Source organism: Aquarana catesbeiana, linkage group LG05, assembly GCF_042186555.1.
Source record: "Aquarana catesbeiana isolate 2022-GZ linkage group LG05, ASM4218655v1, whole genome shotgun sequence".
Lineage (NCBI taxonomy): Eukaryota > Metazoa > Chordata > Amphibia > Anura > Ranidae > Aquarana > Aquarana catesbeiana.
In genome coordinates, this window is record NC_133328.1 from 41,685,729 (window position 1) to 41,702,321 (window position 16,593).

The window sequence follows — 16,593 nt, forward strand, 5'->3', positions numbered from 1 at the left end:
TATTTTTTATAATATATATATATATAAAAATATATTGCAGCGAGTCAGTCTGACACACCGCAACTCTGATCTAGGTAAAAAGTCTCTGACAGAGACTCTTTACCACATGATCAGCCCTGTCCAATCACGGCTGATCACGATGTAAACAAGAAGCGCCATTGATAGGCGAGTGAGGAAAAGCCTATCGGCTGCTCTCCTGACAGGGGGGGTCTGTACTGATTGTTTATCAGCACAGCCCCCCCTCGGATGCCTGCCCAGGACCATTAAGATGCCGCCAAGACCACCAGGGATGGCCACCACTTTGGACCACCAGGTATGCCACACTAGACCACCAGGGAAATATATCAGTGCCCCGGCAGCTGCCAATCATTGTCAATGAAAAATGCCTGCCAGTGCCACAAGTGATGCCCATCAGTGAAATCTATCAGTGCCAGCCATCAGTGCCCCCTATCAGTGCCCCCTATCAGTGCCCATCAGTGCCGCCCATCAGTGCCACCCATCAGTGCCACCCATCAGTGCCACCCATCAGTGCTCAGCAGTGCCATCAGTGCCACCCATAAGTACCCATCAGTGCAGCCTTTCAGTGGCCAGTGTCGCCTTTCAGTGCCCATCAGTGCCGCATATCAGTGTCACCTATCAATACTGCCTATCAGAGCCCATCATCAGCGCCATCTCATTGTTGCCACCTCATCGGTGCCGCCTTATCAGTGCCCATCAGTGAAGGAGAAAACTTGCTTATTTACAAAATTTTATAACAAAAACAAAGAAAAACTTTTTTTTTTCAAAATGTTTGGTCTTTTTTTATTCATTTAACAAAAAATAAAAACCGCAGAGGTGATCAAATACCACCAAAGGAAAGCTCTATTTGTGGGAACAAAATTATATAAGTTTAATTTGGGTACAGTGTAACATGACCGCGCAATTTGTCTCTGAAAAGCTGAAAATTGGCCTGGGCAGGTAGGTGCGAAAGTGCCCTGTATTGATGGTGGTTAATAGGCGTTTGTCTTTTTTTCAATCAAGAGTGTGGGGTTTATTGCTAAATGCACAGTTTATTTGCATTTAGTAAAAGTGCAGTTGCTCCAGAGCTTAGTAAATGAGCAGAAGCTCTGCTGACTATCATCCAATCACGTGCAAGCAAAAATTCAGGTTTTTTTTTTTTAGTTTCCTTGCATGTGATTGGATATTCTTTGCAGAGTGAATCTTTACCTCACTTACTAAGCTCTGGAGCAACTGCTCTTGCAACGTGCACAGTCTGTTTGCCTTTAGTAAATTAACCGCAATGTAACTACGTGACCACTGTTACAGTTATTCTTTATCCCCTTTCCACTAGGGAATTGAACACAATCAATGAAATCTCATAAGTTTAAAGTTTAACTCCACTTTCGCGGTAAATAAAATCAAAAATAATATAATATAATGTAAACAAATGTGACACCAGTCACATATAGTAATTGACGGTTATTAAAAAATCACCTTTCCTTTTCAATCTGCAGCCGCTGTAATTTTCTGTAAAATGTAATGCAATATGGCTACCTGGAGGTGTTCTGTACACAGTTGGTGTAGAGCTGTGGTTCTCAACCTCAGTCCTCAAATACCCCCAACAGGCCATGTTTTGGGAATTTCTCTTACATAAAATAGCTGTCCAAAATACCAAGCCATTGGCTCTGATTTAAAGCACCTGTGCAAGACGAAGGAAAACCTTCAAACATGGCCTGTTGGGGGTACTTGAGGGTTGAGAACCACTGATGTACAAAACACCCCCCAGAAATGTAATTTCCTGCTTGTGTGATTGGCTCACTGATTTTCCCAGAATTCTAAACTTATGCCCTGTACACACGGTCGGATTCTCTGACGGAAAAAGTGCGATCGGATTGTGTTGTCGGAAATTCCGATCGTGTGTGGGCTCCATCTGACTTTTTCCGTCGGAATTTCCGACACACAAAGTTTGAGAGCTTGCTATAAAATTTTCCGACAACAAAATCCGATCGGTTAAATTCCGATCGTGTGTGCACAAATCCGAAGCACAAAGTGCCACACATGCTCAGAATAAATTAAGGGACGAAAGCTATTGGCTACTGCCCCGTTTATAGTCCCGACGTACGTGTTTTACGTCACTGCGTTCAGAACGATCGGAGTTTCTGACAACTTTGTGTGACCGTGTGTATGCAAGACAAGTTTGAGCCAACATCCGTCAGAAAAAATCCATGGATTTTGTTGTCGGAATGTCCGATCAATGTCCGATCGTGTGTACAGGGCATAACATACAAGTCAGATTTTGAGTATGCCCTGCAACAAAAATGCAATTTTTGGTAAGATACTCCCAAGGGGGAAATCACATTTAAAAGTGAAGCAGACCCTGCCGCTTTCCTCATTAGAGCCCTGCAACAGCTGATTGGTAATTATAAAATCATCCCCATCCATTTTGCATATGGACACAGACAATTATTTCTTCAGAACAACAAAAAGGTAGGAATCTGCAACAAAGTTTGTTCCTGTAATGTACATAGATCACCAGAGGGGAATGTTTTCTTCTCAACAAAAGTGGAGTTTACAGTATTTACAGTACGGTACACAATATAATAAGTAGACATTGTTAGTCCGCCCGATACTAGCCAACAATATGGCTGTCTGCAAGGCGGCAACAACTTTTTTCACTCCTTACCCAGGTGTTCTGTTGAAACAGCCAGCTCGTCGTGTACCGTACTGTATACATGGCCGGGGTTCTGTGAAAACAGGCAACTCCTTGAAATCTCCAATTATTGCTGCTGGAGAGTCACCGGAAGTGACGTGGTTGGCGATTTTGGCAAGTTGCAGTTTTCGGCAGAACAACCCCTCCAATGGAGATGGAGATACAGACAAGTTAGGAGTCCGTATCAGAAGAGCAGTCTAGGGAGACAGCCTTGGCTCCCTCCAGGGATACAGTGGAGGAGGAGTGACGTGGCCACCCAGGAAGTGTGGTATTTGCAGGATTACCAGGTAAAAATAAAGCAAAAGAAACTCGGAAGAAAAAAGAAAAAACTAGTGCAGCCACCATACTAAGTACTAGTAAGCTGCAATAAATGAAATTTTCAGTTTTTAATTTAGCTAGATTTTAAAGCGGTATTAAACCCAAAAGCAAACAATAATTATATTGCAGCTTACCAATTCTTAGATGTGATGGCTGCATTCATTTTCTTTTTTTTTTTAATCTTTCTTCTATTTTAATCTGTTGATCCAGCCAGTAAGTCTGTTTTTTAAAAGTACAAACTCTATTCCAGATGTATCAGTCTGCAGGAATGAGACAAACCATTTAACCCTGGCAGGGGGGATTAAAGCGATTAGCTTTTATTTATTCATGTGTAGCGGTACCCCCATAGGGGCTGCTGAGTGTAGTGGTCTGACGTTGCCTGGTCTGATGAGTCTCTACAGGCAGGCCCCGAGTTACGAACGGGTTAGGGACTGTAGGTTTGTTCTTAAGTCGAATAAGTTCGTAAGTTGGAACAGCATGGGCAGAACGGCAGATATGTCGTTTTCCGATGTTCTGTCGAATGTGCCTGCCGTCGAAAAAGGGTCCGTCGAATGTGCCTGCCGTCCTGTTCGTAGGTAGGAGTCGGATATTTGTAACTCGGGGACTTCATTTATTTCAGCTGCGACATTCAGATGGTAGGGTCAGAATTTGGCATAAACATGAAAGCACGGATCCAACCGTATCAACGGTTCAGGCTGGTGGTGGTGTAATGGTGTGGGGGGGATAGGTTCTTGGCACACTTTGAGCCCATTAATACCAATGGAGCATCGTTTAAACACCATGGAAAACCTGAGTATTGTTGACCATGTCCATCCCTTTATGATTACAGTGTCCCCATCTTCTGATGGCTCCTTCCAGCAGGATAATGCAATGTCACAAAGCTCAAATCATCTCACCAGTGGACAATGAGGTCCCTGCACTCCAATGGCCTCCACACTCACCAGATCTCAATCCAATAGAGCAGTGTTTAACCTGTTTTCAGCCAAGGCACCCTTTAAAATTATTATTATTATACTATGGACAGTCTTGAGGCACCCCATTCTAAAATGTAAAAAATTATTCTAATAATTTTAGATAATGCATCAACATCAATACACGTAGGACAACCAACATTAGAGTTGATTTATTCTCCAAAGCGAATACACTTTTGCAACCTGGTGCTGACTAGTATTCCAATGTTTCTCTTCTCCCTTAGTTTTTCTCCATCACCCAGCTAATGAGACCCCCAAATCTGATGGAGAGGGGCAGGGGAGAGTCAAACAAGCATGCTATGCAGGCAACTGACATCCTCCTTATCAACTGATAATGGCATTGGTCATTAGGAGGGTGGCAGCTAGAAAGGTTGTAATGGTGTACAATGAAAACCAGTGGGTTTGTGTAACCATGAGGCAGGTTTCATCCACCCACCGGCTTGTATACAATTTTTAGGCATTTAGCCAAAGCACCCCTAAGTCTGGGTTCACACTGCAGCACAGAGCGGCTCACAGCAGGGGTCTGGTGCGTTCCTGTTCACCATTTCAGGTCCGATTTTAGCCCAAATTTTGGGCTGAATTGGGACCTGAAAACGGACCAAAAGACGCACAGGACTTTGTGCCATTCGCACCGGAGCCGGCCCGGAAGATGTGTGAACCGGCTCTATAGACAGCCGGTCACAATCTACTGACATGCGAATTAGATGCAGAGAAACCCACACCCAATTGGCAATGGTGTAAACCCAGCCTGAAGAAACCTCAAGGCACCCTGGTTGAAAAAGGGTGCAATAGAGCACCTTTGGGATGTGGTGGAATGGGAGATTCACATCATGGACGTGCAGCCGACAAATCTGCAGCAACTGCGTGATGCTATCATGTCACTATGGACCAATATCTCTTGGAATGTTTCCAACACCTTGTTGAATCTACGCCATGAAGAATGAAGGCAGTTCTGAAGGCAAAAGGGGGTCCAACCCGGTACTAGCAAGGTGTACCTAATAAAGTGGCCGGTGAGTGTATTGTTAGGAAGCATCCAGAGGGAACCCACCCGGACAAGAGGAGAGCGTGCAAACCGAGCCCCTGGTGTCAACTGAACCCAGAATCCCAGCGCTGCAAGGCTTCCCTAAGCTATGGTGACACCCGACTGTGCTGTAGGTGATTGCATTCACCAAATTATCCCATTGAAAAGCTCAGAATACAGCAGATTGATAGTGGATTGGGATCGATCATACAACCCGGAAAATTATTAATTTTTTTTTTTTTTAAATGATTGCCATGTTTTTTGTTATTTATAAAATAGAGAGCCGGTGGAGCGAGGTGTACCCCCCGAGGGATTGGAAGCCGAGAACTGGATCACATTTACTCTTCTGCTTTAAATAATTTAAAATCAGGCTTTGCATGGAAGCGGCCGTGTTGTACGGTTTTAAGGCGTGGGATTTGTGGATCGCCTGCACGGCGTATGGAAGGAATAGGTGTGTGCCTGGGGGGGTGGTGAGGAGGTGGGGGGGGGGGAGATTTACGTGCAGCTTAATAAAGCGCGACTCACCGTTGTGCTGTGCCCCTCTCTCTGTCCGATTCACCTGCAACTCTCCGGCATGTCCCCCCTTCGCTGTCAGCGATTGCAGTAAGGCCAGGCTGGGCTGAGCGAATGAATTCACAACATGCTGGTGCTGAGCGAAGGAAGGGGGAAGGATGTACTACGCGGCTCAGAGAGAGAGGGGGAAATCACAAGCTGCAAACAGGGAGATCTCAGCAGGTGGCCAATTCTCTAAGGATGCCGAGGCATCACGTCTAACCCCCATATAGACAAAATAAATAATACGGTGTTCCCTTGAGCCAGCAAGCCGTGGGGGGGGGGGGTCTCTGCTGCCTTAGCAGGGATTTCTTGGAGCAGGGGACGAGGATGGACTTGCCTTGTAGTGTACGAAAAAGGGAAGCCGACTGCAAAAAAATCCAGTCCCTGCAGTAGTAATGCAGCCAGGATACACGTGAATTCTGCCACTCCGGGAGGCAAGCCTCTAGGGTGTATTCACACCTGAGCGTGGCATCTGAGTGTTTTTTATACGCGTTTTTACGTGCAATTTTAGTGCATTTTTATACAGCTTTTTTTTTCTTTTTTTATTAACCAGAAGGAAAAAAAACAAAACTTGTTGCCTCATTTGTTGCTAGGTATTTCAGATTTTTCCATTCGCTTTTATTTCTTTTTTTTCATAATTATTCATTTATTTAAATTTTTTCGTTAGGGTAAGGGGTTAGGAGTTCAGATTAGGTTAGGGTTATGATTAGCGGCTTTTGCCGGCAATGGCACCGTCCGAATCGGTAGTTCCTGTACTACTTTTGGCGACTTCAGGGGCCAATTTTGAATAGACACCTGTTCAGCTGCCTGCCAAATCGTCCCCCCCTAAAGTCAGACTGCATTGCCGGTTTCAGTTCAGCTGAACTCGCACGATTTCAAACCCGCCCTCAATGTGAACCTAGGCTAAGGATTGGTTCACACCTACAGGTGCGTGTGGGGCAGCCCATTCATTTCAATGGACTGCCATACGCACATGACTTTTGCAAAAGAACTCCCTGCAGTAGTAATGCAGCTGGAGGATAAATATGAATTCTGTCACTTTGGAGGCAAGCCTATAAGAAAGAGGACCTGCCGCTCGTAGGCGGTCATAATTACCTTTCCCGCCCTAATAGCACATCCTTATCCATAATAATGCCACGTACACACGAGCGGACTTTACGGCAGACTTTGCCCGGCGGACGGGATTTGGTCGGACAATTCGATCGTGTGTGGGCTCCAACGGACTTTGTTTTCTCAAAAGTTGGACGGACTTAGATTTGAAACATGTTTTAAATTAATCCGTTGAAATCGAGTCCGGTCGAAAAGTCCACCGTCTGTATGCTAGTTTGACGGACAAAAAGCCACGCTAGGGCAGCTATTGGCTACTGAACTTCCTTGTTTTAGTCCGGTCGTACGTCATCACGTACGAATTCGACGGACTTTGGTGGATTGTGTGTAGGCAAGTCCGTTCATTCAGAAAGTCCATCGTAAAGTACGTTGAAAAGTCCGCCGGGCAAAGTCTGCCGTAAAGTCCGCTCGTGTGTACGCTCGTGTGTACACGGCATAAGGCTCATGGGCAAAAAAATATGCTACTGTTAAAAAGGAGTTTTTTATTTGTATTTATTTTTTATTTTTTTAACACCTTTGAAAGCAGTTCTAGGTTATTATGCATATGCAAATTGCGACGTTAACAGGTGTATTTTACTTGGGTGTATTTTATTGGGCCACTTTGCAAAAGCAGTTTCTCAAGAACTTGGTAAATGAGCAAAAGCTGGGGTGTACATATGGTCCTCCTCTGAAGAGAAGGGACCTTTGCCCTGATCCCCCAGGGCGTTAGGCTCCAGACGGGGACTAGGGTACTTCACGTGGTCCATCTGGCCGAAACCAGACGGACCCCGTTCTCTGGGAGGTCTGCCGAAACAGACCATCCCAAGTACTAGGTGGGGCTCCCCACGAAGGGAGACCCCATGAGAGAGAGGGTGAACCAAGCCAGAAGGGCATGTACACCCCCTCCCAAGCCATTCAGGGTAGGCCCGAAGACCTACACCCTACTAATCAAATGTGTACAAACCCAACACCCAAAAAAAAAAAAAAAAAAAATCACATTAAGTGACAGACATGACAGACATAAAAAAGGTGGGGAAAAGGGAAGTGGAGAAAGTGCTAGGCACCATTGTGCAGTGCAATGGCCGGCTTTCCGGCCAGGAATAAAAATTCCTCTGGTCCTGGCCAAAAGGCAGGTGTGAAAAAAGTGAAGGTTCAGTGACCTAGGTACCATAACTCAAAGTGACCCTCACAGTAAGATTACGGCTACCCTGGACTGACACTTGAGGGGCACATGCACCACAGGCTTTCTTCGGGACCTTGGGAGTTTAGCCAGCACCCCTGGGACACCTCCCTGGAAGTCACATCACCAAATGCTCCTTGCGGCTCCCAGCTACTGGCCAGACAGATGCAGCAGACATCCTTACTAAGTTAGGGAGAGTTCTGCCTGAAACCGGAGACAAGCCTGGTGATCCCACTTCCCGATCCAGGCAATTAAATAGTGATACAGAGGACATGTCAGAGCTCTGGGTCTAAGCTGAAGTCAGCAAGTGCTGGCCCAGGACTCCACAATCTGCAGGCACATTGTGCCTATAGAACAACATTGATCCGAGAACTACTTTTGCACATGACAGGTTCCCTTTAAGAGAACCTGTTGCCTGCCTGCACTGAGATGATTGAGGTTGAATAAGTAAGAAAATGCAAAATACTCAGTTAATATCTAACCAGCAAAACATGCAAACAAGTGGGAAAGATGAGCACACAGTGCCCCAGATGTCTGAATGTTTTTAGATATATATATATATGCAAACGTGTATGCAAATGGGAGGTTTCAGCTTCAGCTTTTTCCTAAACACCCATAATGTTTTTCTTCTGCCTGGCCTCCTAGTGAGATGAAACCTGGCATGGAGCCCACCTGCTTCAAAATGCAGCTTTTGCATTCTATAGGATTTAATGATACCATTAACATAAGAGGCACCTAATGAAAAACTCTACATGTACCGCACCCCTGAACTCTGCGCACCCCTGAACTCTGCATTCTGTATGGAACCTGGCATGGAGCCCACCTGCTTCAAAATGCAGCTTTTGCATTTTATAGAATTTAATGATACCATTCACATAAAAGGCACCGAATGAAAAAAACGGCATGTACCATACTCCTGAACTCTGCACATGGCGCACTCCTGAACTCTGCACTCTGTACATGACGCACTCCTGAACTCTGCACTCTGTACATGACGCACTCCTGAACTCTGCACTCTGTACATAATGCACTTCCAAACCCCGAACACTGTATGTAGCACATCCCAGATACAACTGGCCCTAGGTGGGCAACCATACTACTGATGCGGCTGGGGATGAAATGGAGTTCAACACCCCTGATCTATACTTTATCTCTACCTAGGGAGGAGGAAAAAGGAAGGGTCACTGGTAGAAAGCAATCAGGGGAGGTATACAAAAGGCAGGAAGGAGAGATAAAGTGGCATGCAACTGTTCATGCATAGCGAGATGCCCTTGGTTATTAGGGCCCTTGTCCTGGTTAGCCGGATTGAACAGTCCTTTAGTCCCACCACAATGCAAATGGGAATTACCACTGCAACACTTAAAGTTAAAAAGGGAGCCTCAGTCAGTTCTGTAAAAACAGTATCAACCTTTCAAAAACAGACACTCACGTGTCCTCACCTGAGCTGGTTGTTCACCAGTCTCTAGGTCCACGGCATGGGCATGTAAACTGTGGGCAGCCGGCTGTGACTCCTTATGGCTTCATGGCTTCCCACTGTGCATACGCAAGCCACGCTGCACTTTCGGAATGGTCCCACAGCCTTCTGAGACCTGTGACAGAAAGTTGTGTATGGAAGATCCGCTGCAGCTATCAGGCATCAGGCCAGAAGTGGGAGCAGGTACTGTCAAAACCAGGTATCTGATTTAAAAAACAAAAAGATCATGCACCGGCCTCTGTGCCAGTGCATGATCTGCTGATTGCTGGTGCAATGCTTTACAGGCTCCTGCAAAAAAGAAATAATTTACCTGAAAAAAAAAGTGCACTTATTACTTTTTTTAAAAAAAGTGAATGTATCCTTTAAGTTGGCCATACACCAACACTAATGCTGTACATATGGATAATTCTCCCATTGCGCCTATTGTATTTGGACAGCCGGCACCACCAGATGTCAAAATACCCAAACAATGGTTGCACAGCCACATTTCAGCCAACTAATTTTTGGCAGGCTCCTTCAATTTTTCAAATCGAGGGAGGTCTGGCAGGAGGCTCAGGGCCACCCACTGAGCAAATTTCAGCCGGTTCCTCAGGAACCAGACAAAATTCATACAGTGTACCATCAAGCTTTAAACAAAGCTATATGGATGAATGGTTGGGCAGGAGGTGACCAACAGGGCCACTCACTGAGGAAATTGTGGTCAATTCACAGCTGGTTCATCTAGAACCGGCCACAATTTGTACAGTGTATGGCCAAGCTCTAGACAAAGCTATATGGATGAATGGTTGGGCAGGAGGTGGCCAAGAGCTGTGAAATTGTGGCCGGTTCACAGCTGGTTCATCAGGAACCGGGCAAAATCCATACAGTGTATGGCCAAGCTCTAGACAAAGCTATGTGGCTGAATGGTCCATGTGACAGCATTTAAAAACACAGGCCCTGGAATTCATTAAAGAGTGTCGTATACCTGTGGCTCCCAGCCTAATTTAGACCAGGACCTGGTAAATTCTTCCAAAACGGCTCCAAACGGTAAGAAAAAAAAAAAAGTGATAGGAATACAAAATATGTATTGAAATGCTGGTAGGTTCTGGATGGGGCTCAGTGGTAGACTTGGTGACCTTGTAAGGGGTGAGGTTTTTGGGATGAGCTGGGGGCAACTGTGAGGGCTGTGGGTCACTGCAGAGAGACGGGGGTCTCTCCAGTAAGGTTGTACCGATACCAAGCATTTTTACGAGTACTCGTAACAATGTTCTGATACCCAAAAACGATACCTTTGCGGTGCGATTTGAGCCCATGAATGAATGAGCTCAATTCGCACAGCAAAGAAACGTGTGCGATTTGACTGCAAATCAAATGCGGTTTCCAGCACCGCTCCTGTGTGAATCCAGGCTTGTCATAGTGAGTTCAGCCTGGGTTCACACAGGAGCGGTGGAGAAATCACATGTGATTCTGACATTCATTGTGTATGGACTCAAATCGCACCACAAAAGGTATCGGTACCGGCAAGTACTTGAAGTATTGGTACGCATACTCGCCAATAAAAATATGCTAAATCGGTGCAACCCTACTCTCTAGGAGGGGGCTGGTGTGTACTATTGGAGTTTGAGGGACACTGTAGGAGGCTGGGGGCACTCCAGGGGGCTGAAGCCTCTGCAGCAAGCTGGAGGCACAGTGGGAGGCGGAGGGGCACTGCAGGCCATTATGGGAGATTGGTAAGCACTTTGGGAAGTAAGGCCTCACGCACACTGGTGCTGTTAAACTCACGTTTTTGTGAGTTTGGGCGTTTTTCGTTTTTTTTTTAACTGCCCTTAAAGGGGTTGTAAACCTACGTGTTTTTGTCACCTTAATGCATCCTATGCATTAAGGTGAAAAAAAAACCTGTGAGTGACCGGTCCCCCCAGCCCCCTGTTTTACTTACCTGAGCCCTCGAACGCCACCCACGGGGACATGCCGCCTCTCTGCCTGGGGTTCTTGGCTCTCGATTGGATGGATTGATAGCAGCGCAGCCATTGGCTCCCGCTGATGTCAATCAAATCCAATGACGCGAGCACCGGGGGGCGGGGCCGAGTCCTGCATTCGGCGGCTATGGACAGGAGAGCGCTTCTCCTAGGGGGTTATCTGATGCAGGGATGAGCCGCGAGAGCCGCTGAGGGACCCCAGAAGAGCATGTTCAGGGCCACACTGTGCAAAAAGAGCTGCACAGTGGAGGTAAAAAAAAAAAATGGCCTTTACAATCACTTTAAACCTCCCTCTATGTTATCCTATGTGTCCATGTACACATGGATGTTTTTAGCAGTTTATCAGCAGAAGAGTTTATGGGCTGTTGTCTAAACGTCCTAAAATCGCGCTCAAGAGCAGTTCTGACCACGAAAAACGGCCCATAAACTCTAGGCACATTTAGCACTTCAACTTTTTTTTATTTCAATGGCCAGAATAAATTAAAATTCTGCCCAATTAAATAAATTTGAGGATTTTCAACTGGCTGGTGGCTCAAGAGAAAGGAGGCTGCAGCCCAGGAGTGGGCCATGGCCAGGTTATTGAGAACCATTGTTGTAGACACTCATTTTAAATCTGTCTCCAGTCAGTGGCGTCTCCAGCTTTCATATATGGGGGGGCACATGGGGGGACAGGGACAAAAGTAGGGGGGCAACTATAAAATGCAATTTATATATCCTGGGGCCCTTTACTACGATCCCACAATGGCCCTTTCACATTATCTGCAGTGAGCTCCCTTCCTACTGTATTGGGCCCCCTCCCCAGGGTGGCAGAAAACAAGAGATATATGTCACCAGCATACTAAGAAAATATAAGGGTCCAAAGCAGGTGGGAGAACTATCAGGATTGCAAAGGTTGTCTTGCCACCAGGCCCTGGTGTTCTGCCACTGTGGGGTTCCCCAGCCTCCTCTTGCTGTCCTGCCCCTGCTATTGACAGCGCTGGTCTGGCATCTCTTGGAATTTACAGGCTGGTTCTCCTGTCCTAAGGATGGGAGAAATCAGTCTGTTTTTTCAGTAACTGAGAGTCCTGGTGGAGTCCTTCCTGCAACTCTCTCTTCTCTCTGCCAATGAGGATGCAGGGGAAGGAGCAGATCGGGTGGCCCCCTCCCTCAGCAAGCAGAGGGAGGGGGGAGGAATCATCCGCAGGAGCTGACTGGGGACGCTCTCCCTCTTAGACATTTTTATTTTATTTTTTTTTTTTACAAAAAAGGCAATTTTTTTTTGAATGGGGGGGGGGGCACAACATAATGTTGGGGGGGTCAGGGCCCCCTCTGCCCCCCCCCAGGGACGCCATTGTCTCCAGTCCATGCGACAAATGTCGCAAACTGGGGATTCATGCAACGGTCGGCAAAATGTACATAGATCCAGTGCAGGTCTGATTTACCTCCACTTTTCTTATCATCGATATGTCGGTATTTATTAAAGAGGAACTGCAGTCTGCTCACATAATTTGTAATAAAAACATCTTTGCCATTTTGAAGCTTCCCTCCAACCACTTTGCATATTTTATATATACTGTGATTCTGTACTTGCCAAATATGCTGCAGAAACCTCCCTCCACTGAGTCTGGCTGCAGCCATTTTAACTGTGGGCAGCTGAAGCTTCTGCCTGTTCACTTCCTGGATTTATACAGACACACAGAGGCACACCTCCAGCTCTGCAGCTCTCATTGGCCCTCTTGTGACTCATCCCCCCTCCCTTCCTGGAAAACTCTCAAGAGTGAGAGCTGTGCATGATGTCATAAGCCTAGGCTTTTTTACCAGACAAGAAACATGAAGTGGGTTATATAAGGAATTTACTGGCAGAAAAAAAAAAATGTTTTACTATCCAAAGTTAAAACAACCAGGGCAGAAGATTTAATAGATGGAAAGTTGAAAAAAGGACTGAAGTTCCACTTTAATTTGTCACCGCCATAGTGCAAGAACACAAAGTGTTGCACATAGGAACTACCTGAATTGGTTGCGAATGGCGGAAATAGCAAGAAAACTTGTGTGGCTTTCATGAATTTGGCACAGGACTTTTCTGGCAGTATGGCCGCATTGGAAAGGGTTTCAAATGCTTTACTGAATCGCCCCAGGTTGTTCTTAAAACAGTGGTCTCCAAACTGCGGCCCTTTGCTTGCTTATATCTGGCCCTTGGGGCACTATTTTGCCAACAATGGGACAGGATTCCCCCCACTGACACCCACAATGGGGCACAATTCCTCCCAATGACACCAAAGATGGGGCCACAATTTTTCCCAATGACACCAAAGATGGGGGCACAATTGTTCCCAATGACACCAAAGATGGGGGCACAATTCTTCCCAATGACACCAAAGATGGGGCACAATTCCTCCCAATGACACCAAAAGATGGGGCACAATTTCTCCCAATGACACGAACAATGGGGCCCAATGTCACCAATGATAGGGCACAATTCCTCCCAAAAACACCCAACAACGGGGCGCAATTCCTCCCAATGACACAAACTATGGGACGCTATTCCTCCCACTGACACCAAAGATGGGGCATTGTTTATTCTCACTGACGTCAGCACTTTTTCAACTCCCAATGGTCACAGTCCGGCCCCCCTTGAGTCTGAAGTGCAGTAAACTGGCCCTTTGTTTAGAAAGTTTGGAGACCCCTGTACTAAAGCTGTAATGATGCTACACAGCTGACCAATCAGAATTGCAGGATGGTACTGAAAAAAAAAATAATTAAAAAAAAAATCAGAGGCATGCAAGCCATCAAGAGGAATTCTTTTTTTTCCCTGAGCCTGGCAGTAAAGCAAATAGTCTCGTTAAGAAAGAAATGAAGTTAATAACAACCTGCACTTTTACTTGCAAGAGGCCTGAGATTGTTATCCAACTACAAACAGTATATTCACATAATGGCAGAGAGCGAAATTGTCACCAGGGAGCCATACCATTTAACTTAAGTCATAACTAGCAGCCAAGACCAGCTCAGCACAGCGTGAGTGGAAGAATCTACAGAACACGCTCTGCTAAGACCACGAAAACCTGTAATGTGGTAAACGGAACCATATGTGCTTTTATTTTATCCAAAAGCAGGGTATAGTGACAGAGAAATTCCCTCCCCATGGTGACAAAACCCATAAACCTCATTTACACTTGTGGTTAAAGGGCAGTAAAAAACAAACAACCTGAATACCCGTGTTGGCCCATACATGGACTCTTTATAGAAAAAAAGATCTACATCAACTCCTGCATGGGAACCTTTACTGGTTTACAAAGAACTAAAGGGGGCGGTGTATATACATATATACAGTATCTCGCAAAAGTGAGTACACCCCTCACATTTTTGTAAATATTTTATTATATCTTTTCATGTGACAACACTGAAGAAATGACACTTTGCTACAATGTAAAGTAGTGAGTGTACAGCTTGTATAACAGTGTAAATTTGCTGCCCCCTCAAAATAACTCAACTCACAGCCATTAATGTCTAAACCGCTGGCAACAAAAGTGAAAATTTTCAAATTGGGCCCAAAGTGTCAATATTTTTTGTGACCACCATTATTTTCCAGCACTGCCTTAACCCTCTTGGGCATGAAGTTCACCAGAGCGTCACAGGCTGCCACTGGAGTCCTCTTCCACTCCTCCATGAGGACATCACAGAGCTGGTGGATGTTAGAGACCTTGCGCTCCTTCACCTTCTGTTTGAGGATACCCCACAGATGCTCAATAGGGTTTAGGTCTGGAGACATGCTTGGCCAAGTCCATCACCTTTACCCTCAGCTTCTTTAGCAAGGCAGTGGTCATCTGGGAGTTGTGTTTGGGGTCATTATGTTGGAATATTGCCCTGTGGCCCAGTCTCCGAAGGGAGGGGATCATGTTCTGCTCAAGTATGTCATAGTACATGTTGGCATTCATGGTTCCCTCAATGAACTGTAGCTTCCCAGTGCCGGCAGCCCTCATGCAGCCCCAGACCATGACACTCCCACCACCATGCTTGTCTGTAGGCAAGACACACTTGCCTTTGTACTCCTCATCTGATTGCCGCCACACACGCTTGACACCATCTGAACCAAATAAGTTTATCTTGGTCTCATCAGACCACAGGACATGGTTCCAGTAATCCATGTCCTTAGTCTGCTTGTCTTCAGAAAACTGTTTGCGGGCTTTATTGTGCATGAAGTTTAGAAGAGGTTTCCTTCTGGGATGACAGCCATGCAGACCAATTTGAAGCAGTGTGCGGCGTATGGTCTGAGCAGACAGGCTGACCCATACAGTATCTCACAAAAGTGAGTACACCCCTCACATTTTTGTAAATATTTTATTATATCTCTTCATGTGACAACACTGAAGAATTGACACTTTGCTACAATGTAAAGTAGTGAGTGTACAGCTTGTATAACAGTGTAAATTCGCTGTCCCCTCAAAATAACTCAACACACAGCCATTAATGTCTAAACCGCTGGCAACAAAAGTGAGTACACCCCTAAGTGAAAATTTCCAAATCAGGCCCAATTAGCAATTTTCCCTCCCCGGTGTCATGTGACTCGTTAGTGTTACAAGGTCTCAGGTGTGAATGGGGAGAAGGTGTGTTAAATTTAGTGTTATCGCTCTCACTCTCTCATACTGGTCACTGGAAGTTCAACATGGCACCTCATGGCAAAGAACTCTCTGAGGGTCTGAAAAAAAGAATAGTTGCTCTACATAAAGATGGCCTAGGCTATAAAGAAAATTGCCAAAAACCTGAAACTGAGCTGCAGCACAGTGGCCAAGACCATACAGCAGTTTAACAGTTTTAACAGGACAGGTTCCACTCAGAACAGGCCTCGCCATGGTCGACCAAAGTTGAGTGCACGCGATCAGCGTCATATTCATAGGTTGTCTTTGGGAAAATAGATGTATGAGTGCTGCCAGCATTGCTGTAGAGGTTGGATTGGTGGGGGGTCAGCCTGTCAGTGCTCAGACCATACGCCGCACGCTGCATCAAATTGGTCTGCATGGCTGTCATCCCAGAAGGAAGCCTCTTCTAAAGATGATGCACAAGAAAGCCTGCAAACAGTTTGCTGAACACAAGCAGACTAAGGACATGGATTACTGGAACTATGTCCTGTGGTCTGATGAGACCAAGATAAACCTCATTTGGTTCAGATGGTGTCAAGTGTGTGTGGCGGCAACTAGGTGAGGAGTACAAAGACAAGTGTGTCTTGTCTACAGTCAAGCATGGTGGTGGGAGTGTCATGGTCTGGGGCTGCATGAGTGCTGCCGGTGTCTTGTCAAATACAGTCCCCTATCATATAGTGTCCGCCCTGTACTGCGCAGGCGCAGTACGGAGGACAAACGAGACGCCGAAA

General features: G+C 45.9%; 1 protein-coding gene across 4 annotated transcripts in view; it reads right to left on the reverse strand.

Annotated features, from left to right (window-relative positions):
* Positions 1 to 16,593, reverse strand: part of CDK14 (cyclin dependent kinase 14) — a 678,339-nt gene that overhangs the window by 544,335 nt on the left and 117,411 nt on the right. The window contains exon 1 of one of the 4 annotated variants that reach the window (XM_073629654.1): positions 5,525 to 5,662. The exons of the other annotated variants lie outside the window; for them this stretch is intronic. The gene's annotated coding sequence lies outside the window, so the exon portion shown is untranslated. Of the gene's footprint in view, positions 1 to 5,524; positions 5,663 to 16,593 lie in introns of those variants that run through there. 4 annotated transcript variants of the gene reach the window in all.